The sequence below is a fragment of the Pseudophryne corroboree genome, chromosome 5, assembly GCF_028390025.1.
Source record: "Pseudophryne corroboree isolate aPseCor3 chromosome 5, aPseCor3.hap2, whole genome shotgun sequence".
Classification (NCBI taxonomy): domain Eukaryota; kingdom Metazoa; phylum Chordata; class Amphibia; order Anura; family Myobatrachidae; genus Pseudophryne; species Pseudophryne corroboree.
Window position 1 is genome coordinate 162,361,076 of NC_086448.1, and position 20,283 is coordinate 162,381,358.

Sequence of the window (20,283 nt, forward strand, 5' to 3'; positions counted from 1 at the left end):
CGCTACAGGGTCTGAAGCCTGAAAAATGGGGTCTCTTTGTCACAGGGTCCCAAGCCTGAAAAATGGGTTGTCTCTTTGCCACAGGGTCCGAAGCCTGAAAAATAGGGTATCTTTGCCACAGGTTCCGAAACCTGAAAAATGGAGTCTCTTTGTCACAGGGTCCCAAGCCTGAAAAATGGGGTATCTTCACCACAGGTTCCGAAGCCTAAAAAATGGGGTTTCTTTGCTACAGGATCCCAAGCCTGAAGTAGTGCTGTAAGCTTACCTTGTTAAAGGCTAAAAGATAAATTTTCTAACTTACAACATAAAATTAATATTGCGTTGGTCCATGGTGGCTGTGCCACTACCAGTTCTCAAAGAACCGGTAACCTCATCGCCTGGAGGCCACGCCCGATAGCCATGCAATAACAGCCACGGGTAAAAAAGGGGTTTCTTTGGCACAGGATCCCAAGCCTGACATATGGGGTTTCTTTGGCACAGGATCCCAAGCCTGAAAAATGGGGTTTCTTTGGCACAGGATCCCAAGCCTGAAAAATGGGGTCTCTTTGGCACAGGTTCCCAAGCCTGAAAAATGGGTTGTCTACGCCACAGGGTCCGAACCATAAAACATGGGGTCTCTTCGCTACAGGGTCCGAAGCCTGAAAAATGGGGTCTCTTTGCCACAGGGTTCCAAGCCTGAAAAATGGGTTGTCTCTTTGCCACAGGGTCCCAAGCCTGAAAAATGGGTTGTCTCTTTGCCACAGGGTCCGAAGCCTGAAAAATAGGGTATCTTTGCCACAGGTTCCGAAACCTGAAAAATTAGGTCTCTTTGCCACAGGGTCCCAAGCCTGAAAAATGGGGTATCTTCGCCACAGGTTCCGAACCCTGAAAAATGTGGTCTCTACGCCACAGGGTCCATATCCTGAAAAATGGGGTCTCTTCGCTACAGGGTCTGAAGCCTGAAAAATGGGGTCTCTTTGTCACAGGGTCCCAAGCCTGAAAAATGGGTTGTCTCTTTGCCACAGGGTCCGAAGCCTGAAAAATAGGGTATCTTTGCCACAGGTTCCGAAACCTGAAAAATTAGGTCTCTTTGCCACAGGGTCCCAAGCCTGAAAAATGGGGTATCTTCACCACAGGTTCCGAAGCCTAAAAAATGGGGTTTCTTTGCTACAGGATCCCAAGCCTGAAGTAGTGCTGTAAGCTTACCTTGTTAAAGGCTAAAAGATACATTTTCTAACTTACAACATAAAATTAATATTGCGTTGGTCCATGGTGGCTGTGCCACTACCAGTTCTCAAAGAACCGGTAACCTCATCGCCTGGAGGCCACGCCCGATAGCCATGCAATAACAGCCACGGGTAAAAAAGGGGTTTCTTTGGCACAGGATCCCAAGCCTGACATATGGGGTTTCTTTGGCACAGGATCCCAAGCCTGACATATGGGGTTTCTTTGGCACAGGATCCCAAGCCTGAAAAATGGGGTTTCTTTGGCACAGGATCCCAAGCCTGAAAAATAGGGTCTCTTTGGCACAGGATCCCAAGCCTGAAAAATGGGTTGTCTACGCCACAGGGTCCGAACCCTAAAAAATAGTGTCTCTTCGCTACAGGGTCCGAAGCCTGAAAAATGGGGTCTCTTTGCCACAGGGTTCCAAGCCTGAAAAATGGGTTGTCTCTTTGCCACAGGGTCCCAAGCCTGAAAAATGGGGTTTCTTTGGCACAGGATCCCAAGCCTGAAAAATGGGGTTTCTTTGGCACAGGATCCCAAGCCTGAAAAATGGGGTCTCTTTGGCACAGGATCCCAAGCCTGAAAAATGGGTAGTCTACGCCACAGGGTCCGAACCATAAAACATGGGGTCTCTTCGCAACAGGAGTCGAAGCCTGAAAAATGGGTTGTCTCTTTGCCACAGGGTCCCAAGCCTGAAAAATTGGTTGTCTCTTTGCCACAGGGTCCGAAGCCTGAAAAATGGGGTATCTTTGCCACAGGTTACGAACACTAAAAAATTAGGTCTCTTTGCCACAGGGTCCCAAGCATGAAAAATGGGGTATCTTCGCCACAGGTTCCGAACCCTGAAAAATGTGGTCTCTACGCCACAGGGTCCGAATCCTGAAAAATGGGGTCTCTTCGCTACAGGGTCTGAAGCCTGAAAAATGGGGTCTCTTTGTCACAGGGTCCCAAGCCTGAAAAATGGGGTATCTTCGCCACAGGTTCCGAAGCCTAAAAAATGGGGTTTCTTTGCTACAGGATCCCAAGCCTGAAGTAGTGCTGTAAGCTTACCTTGTTAAAGGCTAAAAGATACATTTTCTAACTTACAACATAAAATTAATATTGCGTTGGTCCATGGTGGCTGTGCCACTACCAGTTCTCAAAGAACCGGTAACCTCATCGCCTGGAGGCCACGCCCGATAGCCATGCAATAACAGCCACGGGTATAAAAGGGGTTTCTTTGGCACAGGATCCCAAGCCTGACATATGGGGTTTCTTTGGCACAGGATCCCAAGCCTGACATATGGGGTTTCTTTGGCACAGGATCCCAAGCCTGAAAAATGGGGTTTCTTTGGCACAGGATCCCAAGCCTGAAAAATAGGGTCTCTTTGGCACAGGATCCCAAGCCTGAAAAATGGGTTGTCTACGCCACAGGGTCTGAACCCTAAAAAATAGTGTCTCTTGGCTACAGGGTCCGAAGCCTGAAAAATGGGGTCTCTTTGCCATAGGGTTCCAAGCCTGAAAAATGGGTTGTCTCTTTGCCACAGGGTCCCAAGCCTGAAAAATGGGTATTCTCTTTGCCACAGGGTCCGAAGCCTGAAAAATGGGGTATCTTTGCCACAGGTTCCGAACCCTGAAAAATTAGGTCTCTTTTCCACAGGGTCTCAAGCCTGAAAAATGGGGTATCTTCGCCACAGGTTCCGAACCCTGAAAAATGTGGTCTCTACGCCACAGGGTCCAAATCCTGTAAAATGGGGTCTCTTCGCTACAGAGTCTGAAGCCTGAAAAATGGGGTCTCTTCGCTACAGGGTCCGAAGCCTGAAAAATGGGGTCTCTTTGCCACAGGGTTCCAAGCCTGAAAAATGGGTTGTCTCTTTGCCACAGGGTCCCAAGCCTGAAAAATGGGGTATCTTTGCCACAGGTACCGAACCCTGAAAAATTAGGTCTCTTTGCCACAGGGTCCCAAGCCTCAAAAATGGGGTATCTTCGCCACAGGTTCCGAACCCTGAAAAATGTGGTCTCTACGCCACAGGGTCCGAATCCTGAAAAATGGGGTCTCTTCGCTACAGGGTCTGAAGCCTGAAAAATGGGGTCTCTTTGTCACAGGGTCCCAAGCCTGAAAAATGGGGTATCTTCGCCACAGGTTCCGAAGCCTAAAAAATGGGGTTTCTTTGCTACAGGATCCCAAGCCTGAAGTAGAGCTGTAAGCTTACCTTGTTAAAGGCTAAAAGATACATTTTCTTAATAACAACATAAAATTAATATTGCGTTGGTCTATGGTGGCTGTGCCACTACCAGTTCTCAAAGAACCGGTAACCTCATCGCCTGGAGGCCACGCCCAATAGCCATGCAATAACAGCCACGGGTAAAAAAGGGGTTTCTTTGGCACAGGATCCCAAGCCTGACATATGGGGTTTCTTTGGCACAGGATCCCAAGCCTGACATATGGGGTTTCTTTGGCACAGGATCCCAAGCCTGAAAAATGGGGTTTCTTTGGCACAGGATCCCAAGCCTGAAAAATGGGTTGTCTACGCCACAGGGTCCGAACCCTAAAAAATAGTGTCTCTTGGCTACAGGGTCCGAAGCCTGAAAAATGGGGTCTCTTTGCCACAGGGTTCCAAGCCTGAAAAATGGGTTGTCTCTTTGCCACAGGGTCCCAAGCCTGAAAAATGGGTTGTCTCTTTGCCACAGGGTCCGAAGCCTGAAAAATGGGGTATCTTTGCCACAGGTTCCGAACCCTGAAAAATTAGGTCTCTTTTCCACAGGGTCCCAAGCCTGAAAAATGGGGTATCTTCGCCACAGGTTCCGAACCCTGAAAAATGTGGTCTCTACGCCACAGGGTCCGAACCCTGAAAAATGGGGTCTCTTCGCTACAGGGTCTGAAGCCTGAAAAATGGAGTCTCTTTGTCACAGGGTCCCAAGCCTGAAAAATGGGGTATCTTCGCCACAGGTTCCGAAGCCTTAAAAATGGGGTTTCTTTGCTACAGGATCCCAAGCCTGAAGTAGTGCTGTAAGCTTACCTTGTTAAAGGCTAAAAGATACATTTTCTAACTTACAACATAAAATTAATATTGCGTTGGTCTATGGTGGCTGTGCCATTACCAGTTCTCAAAGAACCGGTAACCTCATCGCCTGGAGGCCACGCCCGATAGCCATGCAATAACAGCCACGGGTAAAAAAGGGGTTTCTTTGGCACAGGATCCCAAGCCTGACATATGGGGTTTCTTTGGCACAGGATCCCAAGCCTGAAAAATGGGGTTTATTTGGCAGAGGATCCCAAGCCTGAAAAATGGGGTCTCTTTGGCACAGGATCCCAAGCCTGAAAAATGGGTAGTCTACGCCACAGGGTCCGAACCATAAAACATGGGGTCTCTTCGCTACAGGGTCCGAAGCCTGAAAAACGGGGTCTCTTTGCCACAGGGTTCCAAGCCTGAAAAATGGGTTGTCTCTTTGCCACAGGGTCCCAAGCCTGAAAAATAGGGTATCTTTGCCACAGGTTCCGAAACCTGAAAAATTAGGTCTCTTTGCCACAGGGTCCCAAGCCTGAAAAATGGGGTATCTTCGCCACAGGTTCCGAACCCTGAAAAATGTGGTCTCTACGCCACAGGGTCCATATCCTGAAAAATGGGATCTCTTCGCTACAGGGTCTGAAGCCTGAAAAATGGGGTCTCTTTGTCACAGGGTCCCAAGCCTGAAAAATGGGGTATCTTCACCACAGGTTCCGAAGCCTAAAAAATGGGGTTTCTTTGCTACAGGATCCCAAGCCTGAAGTAGTGCTGTAAGCTTACCTTGTTAAAGGCTAAAAGATACATTTTCTAACTTACAACATAAAATTAATATTGCGTTGGTCCATGGTGGCTGTGCCACTACCAGTTCTCAAAGAACCGGTAACCTCATCGCCTGGAGGCCACGCCCGATAGCCATGCAATAACAGCCACGGGTAAAAAAGGGGTTTCTTTGGCACAGGATCCCAAGCCTGACATATGGGGTTTCTTTGGCACAGGATCCCAAGCCTGACATATGGGGTTTCTTTGGCACAGGATCCCAAGCCTGAAAAATGGGGTTTCTTTGGCACAGGATCCCAAGCCTGAAAAATAGGGTCTCTTTGGCACAGGATCCCAAGCCTGAAAAATGGGTTGTCTACGCCACAGGGTCCGAACCATAAAACATGGGGTCTCTTCGCTACAGGGTCCGAAGCCTGAAAAACGGGGTCTCTTTGCCACAGGTTTCCAAGCCTGAAAAATGGGTTGTCTCTTTGCCACAGGGTCCCAAGCCTGAAAAATGGGTTGTCTCTTTGCCACAGGGTCCGAAGCCTGAAAAATAGGGTATCTTTGCCACAGGTTCCGAAACCTGAAAAATTAGGTCTCTTTGCCACAGGGTCACAAGCCTGAAAAATGGGGTATCTTCGCCACAGGTTCCGAACCCTGAAAAATGTGGTCTCTACGCCACAGGGTCCATATCCTGAAAAATGGGGTCTCTTCGCTACAGGGTCTGAAGCCTGAAAAATGGGGTCTCTTTGTCACAGGGTCCCAAGCCTGAAAAATGGGGTATCTTCACCACAGGTTCCGAAGCCTAAAAAATGGGGTTTCTTTGCTACAGGATCCCAAGCCTGAAGTAGTGCTGTAAGCTTACCTTGTTAAAGGCTAAAAGATACATTTTCTAACTTACAACATAAAATTAATATTGCGTTGGTCCATGGTGGCTGTGCCACTACCAGTTCTCAAAGAACCGGTAACCTCATCGCCTGGAGGCCACGCCCGATAGCCATGCAATAACAGCCACGGGTAAAAAAGGGGTTTCTTTGGCACAGGATCCCAAGCCTGACATATGGGGTTTCTTTGGCACAGGATCCCAAGCCTGAAAAATGGGGTTTCTTTGGCACAGGATCCCAAGCCTGAAAAATGGGGTTTCTTTGGCACAGGATCCCAAGCCTGAAAAATAGGGTCTCTTTGGCACAGGATCCCAAGCCTGAAAAATGGGTTGTCTACGCCACAGGGTCCGAACCCTAAAAAATAGTGTCTCTTCGCTACAGGGTCCGAAGCCTGAAAAATGGGGTCTCTTTGCCACAGGGTTCCACGCCTGAAAAATGGGTTGTCTCTTTGCCACAGGGTCCCAAGCCTGAAAAATGGGTTGTCTCTTTGCCACAGGGTCCGAAGCCTGAAAAATGGGGTATCTTTGACACAGGTTTCGAACCCTGAAAAATTAGGTCTCTTTTCCACAGGGTCCCAAGCCTGAAAAATGGGGTATCTTCGCCACAGGTTCCGAACCCTGAAAAATGTGGTCTCTACGCCACAGGGTCCGAACCCTGAAAAATGGGGTCTCTTCGCTACAGGGTCTGAAGCCTGAAAAATGGAGTTTCTTTGTCACAGGGTCCCAAGCCTGAAAAATGGGGTATCTTCGCCACAGGTTCCAAAGCCTAAAAAATGGGGTTTCTTTGCTACAGGATCCCAAGCCTGAAGTAGTGCTGTAAGCTTACCTTGTTAAAGGCTAAAAGATACATTTTCTAACTTACAACATAAAATTAATATTGCGTTGGTCCATGGTGGCTGTGCCACTACCAGTTCTCAAAGAACCGGTAACCTCATCGCCTGGAGGCCACGCCCGATAGCCATGCAATAACAGCCACGGGTAAAAAAGGGGTTTCTTTGGCACAGGATACCAAGCCTGACATATGGGGTTTCTTTGGCACAGGATCCCAAGCCTGAAAAATGGGGTTTCTTTGGCACAGGATCCCAAGCCTGAAAAAAGGGGTCTCTTTGGCACAGGATCCCAAGCCTGAAAAATGGGTAGTCTATGCCACAGGGTCCGAACCCTAAAAAATGGGGTCTCTTCGCAACAGGAGTCGAAGCCTGAAAAATGGGTTGTCTCTTTGCCACAGGGTCCCAAGCCTGAAAAATTGGTTGTCTCTTTGCCACAGGGTCCGAAGCCTGAAAAATGGGGTATCTTTGCCACAGGTTACGAACACTGAAAAATTAGGTCTCTTTGCCACAGGGTCCCAAGCCTGAAAAATGGGGTATCTTCGCCACAGGTTCCGAACCCTGAAAAATGTGGTCTCTACGCCACAGGGTCCGAATCCTGAAAAATGGGGTCTCTTCGCTACAGGGTCTGAAGCCTGAAAAATGGGGTCTCTTTGTCACAGGGTCCCAAGCCTGAAAAATGGGGTATCTTCGCCACAGGTTCCGAAGCCTAAAAAATGGGATTTCTTTGCTACAGGATCCCAAGCCTGAAGTAGTGCTGTAAGCTTACCTTGTTAAAGGCTAAAAGACACATTTTCTAACTTACAACATAAAATTAATATTGCGTTGGTCCATGGTGGCTGTGCCACTACCAGTTCTCAAAGAACCGGTAACCTCATCGCCTGGAGGCCACGCCCGATAGCCATGCAATAACAGCCACGGGTAAAAAAGGGGTTTCTTTGGCACAGGATCCCAAGCCTGACATATGGGGTTTCTTTGGCACAGGATCCCAAGCCTGACATATGGGGTTTCTTTGGCACAGGATCCCAAGCCTGAAAAATGGGGTTTCTTTGGCACAGGATCCCAAGCCTGAAAAATAGGGTCTCTTTGGCACAGGATCCCAAGCCTGAAAAATGGGTTGTCTACGCCACAGGGTCCGAACCCTAAAAAATAGTGTCTCTTCGCTACAGGGTCCGAAGCCTGAAAAATGGGGTCTCTTTGCCACAGGGTTCCACGCCTGAAAAATGGGTTGTCTCTTTGCCACAGGGTCCCAAGCCTGAAAAATGGGTTGTCTCTTTGCCACAGGGTCCGAAGCCTGAAAAATGGGGTATCTTTGACACAGGTTTCGAACCCTGAAAAATTAGGTCTCTTTTCCACAGGGTCCCAAGCCTGAAAAATGGGGTATCTTCGCCACAGGTTCCGAACCCTGAAAAATGTGGTCTCTACGCCACAGGGTCCGAACCCTGAAAAATGGGGTCTCTTCGCTACAGGGTCTGAAGCCTGAAAAATGGAGTCTCTTTGTCACAGGGTCCCAAGCCTGAAAAATGGGGTATCTTCGCCACAGGTTCCGAAGCCTAAAATATGGGGTTTCTTTGCTACAGGATCCCAAGCCTGAAGTAGTGCTGTAAGCTTACCTTGTTAAAGGCTAAAAGATACATTTTCTAACTTACAACATAAAATTAATATTGCGTTGGTCCATGGTGGCTGTGCCACTACCAGTTCTCAAAGAACCGGTAACCTCATCGCCTGGAGGCCACGCCCGATAGCCATGCAATAACAGCCACGGGTAAAAAAGGGGTTTCTTTGGCACAGGATCCCAAGCCTGACATATGGGGTTTCTTTGGCACAGGATCCCAAGCCTGAAAAATGGGGTTTCTTTGGCACAGGATCCCAAGCCTGAAAAATTGGGTCTCTTTTGCACAGGATCCCAAGCCTGAAAAATGGGTAGTCTACGCCACAGGGTCCAAACCCTAAAAAATGGGGTCTCTTCGCAACAGGAGTCGAAGCCTGAAAAATGGGTTGTCTCTTTGCCACAGGGTCCCAAGCCTGAAAAATGGGTTGTCTCTTTGCCACAGGGTCCGAAGCCTGAAAAATGGGGTATCTTTGCCACAGGTTACGAACACTGAAAAATTAGGTCTCTTTGCCACAGGGTCCCAAGCCTGAAAAATGGGGTATCTTCGCCACAGGTTCCGAACCCTGAAAAATGTGGTCTCTACGCCACAGGGTCCGAATCCTGAAAAATGGGGTCTCTTCGCTACAGGGTCTGAAGCCTGAAAAATGGGGTCTCTTTGTCACAGGGTCCCAAGCCTGAAAATGGGGTATCTTCGCCACAGGTTCCGAAGCCTAAAAAATGGGATTTCTTTGCTACAGGATCCCAAGCCTGAAGTAGTGCTGTAAGCTTACCTTGTTAAAGGCTAAAAGATACATTTTCTAACTTACAACATAAAATTAATATTGCGTTGGTCCATGGTGGCTGTGCCACTACCAGTTCTCAAAGAACCGGTAACCTCATCGCCTGGAGGCCACGCCCGATAGCCATGCAATAACAGCCACGGGTAAAAAAGGGGTTTCTTTGGCACAGGATCCCAAGCCTGACATATGGGGTTTCTTTGGCACAGGATCCCAAGCCTGACATATGGGGTTTCTTTGGCACAGGATCCCAAGCCTGAAAAATGGGGTTTCTTTGGCACAGGATCCCAAGCCTGAAAAATAGGGTCTCTTTGGCACAGGATCCCAAGCCTGAAAAATGGGTTGTCTACGCCACAGGGTCCGAACCCTAAAAAATAGTGTTTCTTCGCTACAGGGTCCGAAGCCTGAAAAATGGGGTCTCTTTGCCACAGGGTTCCACGCCTGAAAAATGGGTTGTCTCTTTGCCACAGGGTCCCAAGCCTGAAAAATGGGTTGTCTCTTTGCCACAGGGTCCGAAGCCTGAAAAATGGGGTATCTTTGACACAGGTTTCGAACCCTGAAAAATTAGGTCTCTTTTCCACAGAGTCCCAAGCCTGAAAAATGGGGTATCTTCGCCACAGGTTCCGAACCCTGAAAAATGTGGTCTCTACGCCACAGGGTCCGAACCCTGAAAAATGGGGTCTCTTCGCTACAGGGTCTGAAGCCTGAAAAATGGAGTCTCTTTGTCACAGGGTCCGAAGCCTGAAAAATGGGGTATCTTCGCCACAGGTTCCGAAGCCTAAAAAATGGGGTTTCTTTGCTACAGGATCCCAAGCCTGAAGTAGTGCTGTAAGCTTACCTTGTTAAAGGCTAAAAGATACATTTTCTAACTTACAACATAAAATTAATATTGCGTTGGTCCATGGTGGCTGTGCCACTACCAGTTCTCAAAGAACCGGTAACCTCATCGCCTGGAGGCCATGCAATAACAGCCACGGGTAAAAAAGGGGTTTCTTTGGCACAGGATCCCAAGCCTGACATATGGGGTTTCTTTGGCACAGGATCCCAAGCATGAAAAATGGGGTTTCTTTGGCACAGGATCCCAAGCCTGAAAAATGGGGTCTCTTTGGCACAGGATCCCAAGCCTGAAAAATGGGTTGTCTACGCCACAGGGTCCGAACCATAAAACATGGGGTCTCTTCGCTACAGGGTCCGAAGCCTGAAAAACGGGGTCTCTTTGCTACAGGGTTCCAAGCCTGAAAAATGGGTTGTCTCTTTGCCACAGGGTCCCAAGCCTGAAAAATGGGTTGTCTCTTTGCCACAGGGTCCGAAGCCTGAAAAATAGGGTATCTTTGCCACAGGTTCCGAAACCTGAAAAATTAGGTCTCTTTGCCACAGGGTCCCAAGCCTGAAAAATGGGTTGTCTCTTTGCCACAGGGTCCGAAGCCTGAAAAATAGGGTATCTTCGCCACAGGTTCCGAAACCTGAAAAATGTGGTCTCTACGCCACAGGGTCCATATCCTGAAAAATGGGGTCTCTTCGCTACAGGGTCTGAAGCCTGAAAAATGGGGTCTCTTTGTCACAGGGTCCCAAGCCTGAAAAATGGGGTATCTTCACCACAGGTTCCGAAGCCTAAAAAATGGGGTTTCTTTGCTACAGGATACCAAGCCTGAAGTAGTGCTGTAAGCTTACCTTGTTAAAGGCTAAAAGATACATTTTCTAACTTACAACATAAAATTAATATTGCGTTGGTCCATGGTGGCTGTGCCACTACCAGTTCTCAAAGAACCGGTAACCTCATCGCCTGGAGGCCACACCCGATAGCCATGCAATAACAGCCACGGGTAAAAAAGGGGTTTCTTTGGCACAGGATCCCAAGCCTGACATATGGGGTTTCTTTGGCACAGGATCCCAAGCCTGAAAAATGGGGTTTCTTTGGCACAGGATCCCAAGCCTGAAAAATGGGGTTTCTTTGGCACAGGATCCCAAGCCTGAAAAATAGGGTCTCTTTGGCACAGGATCCCAAGCCTGAAAAATGGGTTGTCTACGCCACAGGGTCCGAACCCTAAAAAATAGTGTCTCTTCGCTACAGGGTCCGAAGCCTGAAAAATGGGGTCTCTTTGCCACAGGGTTCCACGCCTGAAAAATGGGTTGTCTCTTTGCCACAGGGTCCCAAGCCTGAAAAATGGGTTGTCTCTTTGCCACAGGGTCCCAAGCCTGAAAAATGGGTTGTCTCTTTGCCACAGGGTCCGAAGCCTGAAAAATGGGGTATCTTTGACACAGGTTTCGAACCCTGAAAAATTAGGTCTCTTTTCCACAGGGTCCCAAGCCTGAAAAATGGGGTATCTTCGCCACAGGTTCCGAACCCTGAAAAATGTGGTCTCTACGCCACAGGGTCCGAACCCTGAAAAATGGGGTCTCTTCGCTACAGGGTCTGAAGCCTGAAAAATGGAGTCTCTTTGTCACAGGGTCCCAAGCCTGAAAAATGGGGTATCTTCGCCACAGGTTCCGAAGCCTAAAAAATGGGGTTTCTTTGCTACAGGATCCCAAGCCTGAAGTAGTGCTGTAAGCTTACCTTGTTAAAGGCTAAAAGATAAATTTTCTAACTTACAACATAAAATTAATATTGCGTTGGTCCATGGTGGCTGTGCCACTACCAGTTCTCAAAGAACCGGTAACCTCATCGCCTGGAGGCCACGCCCGATAGCCATGCAATAACAGCCACGGGTAAAAAAGGGGTTTCTTTGGCACAGGATCCCAAGCCTGACATATGGGGTTTCTTTGGCACAGGATCCCAAGCCTGAAAAATGGGGTTTCTTTGGCACAGGATCCCAAGCCTGAAAAATGGGGTCTCTTTGGCACAGGATCCCAAGCCTGAAAAATGGGTAGTCTACGCCACAGGGTCCGAACCCTAAAAAATTGGGTCTCTTCGCAACAGGAGTCGAAGCCTGAAAAATGGGTTGTCTCTTTGCCACAGGGTCCCAAGCCTGAAAAATTGGTTGTCTCTTTGCCACAGGGTCCGAAGCCTGAAAAATGGGGTATCTTTGCCACAGGTTACGAACACTGAAAAATTAGGTCTCTTTGCCACAGGGTCCCAAGCCTGAAAAATGGGGTATCTTCGCCACAGGTTCCGAACCCTGAAAAATGTGGTCTCTACGCCACAGGGTCCGAATCCTGAAAAATGGGGTCTCTTCGCTACAGGGTCTGAAGCCTGAAAAATGGGGTCTCTTTGTCACAGGGTCCCAAGCCTGAAAAATGGGGTATCTTCGCCACAGGTTCCGAAGCCTAAAAAATGGGATTTCTTTGCTACAGGATCCCAAGCCTGAAGTAGTGCTGTAAGCTTACCTTGTTAAAGGCTAAAAGATACATTTTCTAACTTACAACATAAAATTAATATTGCGTTGGTCCATGGTGGCTGTGCCACTACCAGTTCTCAAAGAACCGGTAACCTCATCGCCTGGAGGCCACGCCCGATAGCCATGCAATAACAGCCACGGGTAAAAAAGGGGTTTCTTTGGCACAGGATCCCAAGCCTGACATATGGGGTTTCTTTTGCACAGGATCCCAAGCCTGACATATGGGGTTTCTTTGGCACAGGATCCCAAGCCTGAAAAATGTGGTTTCTTTGGCACAGGATCCCAAGCCTGAAAAATAGGGTCTCTTTGGCACAGGATCCCAAGCCTGAAAAATGGGTTGTCTACGCCACAGGGTCCGAACCCTAAAAAATAGTGTCTCTTCGCTACAGGGTCCGAAGCCTGAAAAATGGGGTCTCTTTGCCACAGGGTTCCACGCCTGAAAAATGGGTTGTCTCTTTGCCACAGGGTCCCAAGCCTGAAAAATGGGTTGTCTCTTTGCCACAGGGTCCGAAGCCTGAAAAATGGGGTATCTTTGACACAGGTTTCGAACCCTGAAAAATTAGGTCTCTTTTCCACAGGGTCCCAAGCCTGAAAAATGGGGTATCTTCGCCACAGGTTCCGAACCCTGAAAAATGTGGTCTCTACGCCACAGGGTCCGAATCCTGAAAAATGGGGTCTCTTCGCTACAGGGTCTGAAGCCTGAAAAATGGAGTCTCTTTGTCACAGGGTCCCAAGCCTGAAAAATGGGGTATCTTCGCCACAGGTTCCGAAGCCTAAAAAATGGGGTTTCTTTGCTACAGGATCCCAAGCCTGAAGTAGTGCTGTAAGCTTACCTTGTTAAAGGCTAAAAGATAAATTTTCTAACTTACAACATAAAATTAATATTGCGTTGGTCCATGGTGGCTGTGCCACTACCAGTTCTCAAAGAACCGGTAACCTCATCGCCTGGAGGCCACGCCCGATAGCCATGCAATAACAGCCACGGGTAAAAAAGGGGTTTCTTTGGCACAGGATCCCAAGCCTGACATATGGGGTTTCTTTGGCACAGGATCCCAAGCCTGAAAAATGGGGTTTCTTTGGCACAGGATCCCAAGCCTGAAAAATGGGGTCTCTTTGGCACAGGATCCCAAGCCTGAAAAATGGGTAGTCTACGCCACAGGGTCCGAACCCTAAAAAATTGGGTCTCTTCGCAACAGGAGTCGAAGCCTGAAAAATGGGTTGTCTCTTTGCCACAGGGTCCCAAGCCTGAAAAATTGGTTGTCTCTTTGCCACAGGGTCCGAAGCCTGAAAAATGGGGTATCTTTGCCACAGGTTACGAACACTGAAAAATTAGGTCTCTTTGCCACAGGGTCCCAAGCCTGAAAAATGGGGTATCTTCGCCACAGGTTCCGAACCCTGAAAAATGTGGTCTCTACGCCACAGGGTCCGAATCCTGAAAAATGGGGTCTCTTCGCTACAGGGTCTGAAGCCTGAAAAATGGGGTCTCTTTGTCACAGGGTCCCAAGCCTGAAAAATGGGGTATCTTCGCCACAGGTTCCGAAGCCTAAAAAATGGGATTTCTTTGCTACAGGATCCCAAGCCTGAAGTAGTGCTGTAAGCTTACCTTGTTAAAGGCTAAAAGATACATTTTCTAACTTACAACATAAAATTAATATTGCGTTGGTCCATGGTGGCTGTGCCACTACCAGTTCTCAAAGAACCGGTAACCTCATCGCCTGGAGGCCACGCCCGATAGCCATGCAATAACAGCCACGGGTAAAAAAGGGGTTTCTTTGGCACAGGATCCCAAGCCTGACATATGGGGTTTCTTTGGCACAGGATCCCAAGCCTGACATATGGGGTTTCTTTGGCACAGGATCCCAAGCCTGAAAAATGTGGTTTCTTTGGCACAGGATCCCAAGCCTGAAAAATAGGGTCTCTTTGGCACAGGATCCCAAGCCTGAAAAATGGGTTGTCTACGCCACAGGGTCCGAACCCTAAAAAATAGTGTCTCTTCGCTACAGGGTCCGAAGCCTGAAAAATGGGGTCTCTTTGCCACAGGGTTCCACGCCTGAAAAATGGGTTGTCTCTTTGCCACAGGGTCCCAAGCCTGAAAAATGGGTTGTCTCTTTGCCACAGGGTCCGAAGCCTGAAAAATGGGGTATCTTTGACACAGGTTTCGAACCCTGAAAAATTAGGTCTCTTTTCCACAGGGTCCCAAGCCTGAAAAATGGGGTATCTTTGCCACAGGTTCCGAACCCTGAAAAATGTGGTCTCTACGCCACAGGGTCCGAACCCTGAAAAATGGGGTCTCTTCGCTACAGGGTCTGAAGCCTGAAAAATGGAGTCTCTTTGTCACAGGGTCCCAAGCCTGAAAAATGGGGTATCTTCGCCACAGGTTCCGAAGCCTAAAATATGGGGTTTCTTTGCAACAGGATCCCAAGCCTGAAGTAGTGCTGTAAGCTTACCTTGTTAAAGGCTAAAAGATACATTTTCTAACTTACAACATAAAATTAATATTGCGTTGGTCCATGGTGGCTGTGCCACTACCAGTTCTCAAAGAACCGGTAACCTCATCGCCTGGAGGCCACGCCCGATAGCCATGCAATAACAGCCACGGGTAAAAAAGGGGTTTCTTTGGCACAGGATCCCAAGCCTGACATATGGGGTTTCTTTGGCACAGGATCCCAAGCCTGAAAAATGGGGTTTCTTTGGCACAGGATCCCAAGCCTGAAAAATGGGGTCTCTTTTGCACAGGATCCCAAGCCTGAAAAATGGGTAGTCTACGCCACAGGGTCCGAACCCTAAAAAATGGGGTCTCTTCGCAACAGGAGTCGAAGCCTGAAAAATGGGTTGTCTCTTTGCCACAGGGTCCCAAGCCTGAAAAATGGGTTGTCTCTTTGCCACAAGTTCCGAAGCCTGAAAAATGGGGTATCTTTGCCACAGGTTACGAACACTGAAAAATTAGGTCTCTTTGCCACAGGGTCCCAAGCCTGAAAAATGGGGTATCTTCGCCACAGGTTCCGAACCCTGAAAAATGTGGTCTCTACGCCACAAGGTCCGAATCCTGAAAAATGGGGTCTCTTCGCTACAGGGTCTGAAGCCTGAAAAATGGGGTCTCTTTGTCACAGGGTCCCAAGCCTGAAAAATGGGGTATCTTCGCCACAGGTTCCGAAGCCTAAAAAATGGGGTTTCTTTGCTACAGGATCCCAAGCCTGAAGTAGTGCTGTAAGCTTACCTTGTTAAAGGCTAAAAGATAAATTTTCTAACTTACAACATAAAATTAATATTGCGTTGGTCCATGGTGGCTGTGCCACTACCAGTTCTCAAAGAACCGGTAACCTCATCGCCTGGAGGCCACGCCCGATAGCCATGCAATAACAGCCACGGGTAAAAAAGGGGTTTCTTTGGCACAGGATCCCAAGCCTGACATATGGGGTTTCTTTGGCACAGGATCCCAAGCCTGAAAAATGGGGTTTCTTTGGCACAGGATCCCAAGCCTGAAAAATGGGGTCTCTTTGGCACAGGATCCCAAGCCTGAAAAATGGGTAGTCTACGCCACAGGGTCCGAACCCTAAAAAATGGGGTCTCTTCGCAACAGGAGTCGAAGCCTGAAAAATGGGTTGTCTCTTTGCCACAGGGTCCCAAGCCTGAAAAATTGGTTGTCTCTTTGCCACAGGGTCCGAAGCCTGAAAAATGGGGTATCTTTGCCACAGATTACGAACACTGAAAAATTAGGTCTCTTTGCCACAGGGTCCCAAGCCTGAAAAATGGGGTATCTTCGCCACAGGTTCCGAACCCTGAAAAATGTGGTCTCTACGCCACAGGGTCCGAATCCTGAAAAATGGGGTCTCTTCGCTACAGGGTCTGAAGCCTGAAAAATGGGGTCTCTTTGTCACAGGGTCCCAAGCCTGAAAAATGGGGTATCTTCGCCACAGGTTCCGAAGCCTAAAAAATGGGATTTCTTTGCTACAGGATCCCAAGCCTGAAGTAGTGCTGTAAGCTTACCTTGTTAAAGGCTAAAAGATACATTTTCTAACTTACAACATAAAATTAATATTGCGTTGGTCCATGGTGGCTGTGCCACTACCAGTTCTCAAAGAACCGGTAACCTCATCGCCTGGAGGCCACGCCCGATAGCCATGCAATAACAGCCACGGGTAAAAAAGGGGTTTCTTTGGCACAGGATCCCAAGCCTGACATATGGGGTTTCTTTGGCACAGGATCCCAAGCCTGACATATGGGGTTTCTTTGGCACAGGATCCCAAGCCTGAAAAATGGGGTTTCTTTGGCACAGGATCCCAAGCCTGAAAAATAGGGTCTCTTTGGCACAGGATCCCAAGCCTGAAAAATGGGTTGTCTACGCCACAGGGTCCGAACCCTAAAAAATAGTGTCTCTTCGCTACAGGGTCCGAAGCCTGAAAAATGGGGTCTCTTTGCCACAGGGTTCCACGCCTGAAAAATGGGTTGTCTCTTTGCCACAGGGTCCCAAGCCTGAAAAATGGGTTGTCTCTTTGCCACAGGGTCCGAAGCCTGAAAAATGGGGTATCTTTGACACAGGTTTCGAACCCTGAAAAATTAGGTCTCTTTTCCACAGGGTCCCAAGCCTGAAAAATGGGGTATCTTTGCCACAGGTTCCGAACCCTGAAAAATGTGGTCTCTACGCCACAGGGTCCGAACCCTGAAAAATGGGGTCTCTTCGCTACAGGGTCTGAAGCCTGAAAAATGGAGTCTCTTTGTCACAGGGTCCCAAGCCTGAAAAATGGGGTATCTTCGCCACAGGTTCCGAAGCCTAAAATATGGGGTTTCTTTGCTACAGGATCCCAAGCCTGAAGTAGTGCTGTAAGCTTACCTTGTTAAAGGCTAAAAGATACATTTTCTAACTTACAACATAAAATTAATATTGCGTTGGTCCATGGTGGCTGTGCCACTACCAGTTCTCAAAGAACCGGTAACCTCATCGCCTGGAGGCCACGCCTGATAGCCATGCAATAACAGCCACGGGTAAAAAAGGGGTTTCTTTGGCACAGGATCCCAAGCCTGACATATGGGGTTTCTTTGGCACAGGATCCCAAGCCTGAAAAATGGGGTTTCTTTGGCACAGGATCCCAAGCCTGAAAAATGGGGTCTCTTTGGCACAGGATCCCAAGCCTGAAAAATGGGTAGTCTACGCCACAGGGTCCGAACCCTAAAAAATGGGGTCTCTTCGCAACAGGAGTCGAAGCCTGAAAAATGGGTTGTCTCTTTGCCACAGGGTCCCAAGCCTGAAAAATGGGTTGTCTCTTTGCCACAAGTTCCGAAGCCTGAAAAATGGGGTATCTTTGCCACAGGTTACGAACACTGAAAAATTAGGTCTCTTTGCCACACGGTCCCAAGCCTGAAAAATGGGGTATCTTCGCCACAGGTTCCGAACCCTGAAAAATGTGGTCTCTACGCCACAGGGTCCGAATCCTGAAAAATGGGGTCTCTTCGCTACAGGGTCTGAAGCCTGAAAAATGGGGTCTCTTTGTCACAGGGTCCCAAGCCTGAAAAATGGGGTATCTTCGCCACAGGTTCCAAAGCCTAAAAAATGGGATTTCTTTGCTACAGGATCCCAAGTCTGAAGTAGTGCTGTAAGCTTACCTTGTTAAAGGCTAAAAGATACATTTTCTAACTTACAACATAAAATTAATATTGCGTTGGTCCATGGTGGCTGTGCCACTACCAGTTCTCAAAGAACCGGTAACCTCATCGCCTGGAGGCCACGCCCGATAGCCATGCAATAACAGCCACGGGTAAAAAAGGGGTTTCTTTGGCACAGGATCCCAAGCCTGACATATGGGGTTTCTTTGGCACAGGATCCCAAGCCTGACATATGGGGTTTCTTTGGCACAGGATCCCAAGCCTGAAAAATGGGGTTTCTTTGGCACAGGATCCCAAGCCTGAAAAATAGGGTCTCTTTGGCATAGGATCCCAAGCCTGAAAAATGGCTTGTCTACGCCACAGGGTCCGAACCCTAAAAAATAGTGTTTCTTCGCTACAGGGTCCGAAGCCTGAAAAATGGGGTCTCTTTGCCACAGGGTTCCACGCCTGAAAAATGGGTTGTCTCTTTGCCACAGGGTCCCAAGCCTGAAAAATGGGTTGTCTCTTTGCCACAGGGTCCGAAGCCTGAAAAATGGGGTATCTTTGACACAGGTTTCGAACCCTGAAAAATTAGGTATCTTTTCCACAGGGTCCCAAGCCTGAAAAATGGGGTATCTTCGCCACAGGTTCCGAACCCTGAAAAATGTGGTCTCTACGCCACAGGGTCCGAACCCTGAAAAATGGGGTCTCTTCGCTACAGGGTCTGAAGCCTGAAAAATGGAGTCTCTTTGTCACAGGGTCCGAAGCCTGAAAAATGGGGTATCTTCGCCACAGGTTCCGAAGCCTAAAAAATGGGGTTTCTTTGCTACAGGATCCCAAGCCTGAAGTAGTGCTGTAAGCTTACCTTGTTAAAGGCTAAAAGATACATTTTCTAACTTACAACATAAAATTTATATTGCGTTGGTCCATGGTGGCTGTGCCACTACCAGTTCTCAAAGAACCGGTAACCTCATCGCCTGAAGGCCACGCCCGATAGCCATGCAATAACAGCCACGGGTAAAAAAGGGGTTTCTTTGGCACAGGATCCCAAGCCTGACATATAGGGTTTCTTTGGCACAGGATCCCAAGCCTGAAAAATGGGGTTTCTTTGGCACAGGATCCCAAGCCTGAAAAATGGGGTCTCTTTGGCACAGGATCCCAAGCCTGAAAAATGGGTTGTCTACGCCACAGGGTCCGAACCCTAAAAAATGGGGTCTCTTCGCTACAGGGTCCGAAGCCTGAAAAATGGGGTCTCTTTGCCACAGGGTTCCAAGCCTGAAAAATGGGTTGTCTCTTTGCAACAGGGTCCCAAGCCTGAAAAATGGGTTGTCTCTTTGCCACAGGGTCCGAAGCCTGAAAAAGAGGGTATCTTTGCCACAGGTTCCGAATCCTAAAAAATAGGGTCTCTTCGCTACAGGGTCTGAAGCCTGAAAAATGGGGTCTCTTTGTCACAGGGTCCCAAGCCTAAAAAATGGTGTATCTTCGCCACAGGTTCCGAAGCCTAAAAAATGGGGTTTCTTTGCTACAGGATCCCAAGCCTGAAGTAGTGCTGTAAGCTTACCTTGTTAAAGGCTAAAAGATACATTATCTAACTTACAACATAAAATTAATATTGCGTTGGTCCATGGTGGCTGTGCCACTACCAGTTCTCAAAGAACCGGTAACCTCATCGCCTGGAGGCCACGCCCGATAGCCATGCAATAACAGCCACGGGTAAAAAAGGGGTTTCTTTGGCACAGGATCCCAAGCCTGACATATGGGGTTTCTTTGGCACAGGATCCCAAGCCTGACATATGGGGTTTCTTTGGCACAGGATCCCAAGCCTGAAAAATGGGGTTTCTTTGGCACAGGATCCCAAGCCTGAAAAATAGGGTCTCTTTGGCATAGGATCCCAAGCCTGAAAAATGGCTTGTCTACGCCACAGGGTCCGAACCCTAAAAAATAGTGTTTCTTCGCTACAGGGTCCGAAGCCTGAAAAATGGGGTCTCTTTGCCACAGGGTTCCACGCCTGAAAAATGGGTTGTCTCTTTGCCACAGGGTCCCAAGCCTGAAAAATGGGTTGTCTCTTTGCCACAGGGTCCGAAGCCTGAAAAATGGGGTATCTTTGACACAGGTTTCGAACCCTGAAAAATTAGGTATCTTTTCCACAGGGTCCCAAGCCTGAAAAATGGGGTATCTTCGCCACAGGTTCCGAACCCTGAAAAATGTGGTCTCTACGCCACAGGGTCCGAACCCTGAAAAATGGGGTCTCTTCGCTACAGGGTCTGAAGCCTGAAAAATGGAGTCTCTTTGTCACAGGGTCCGAAGCCTGAAAAATGGGG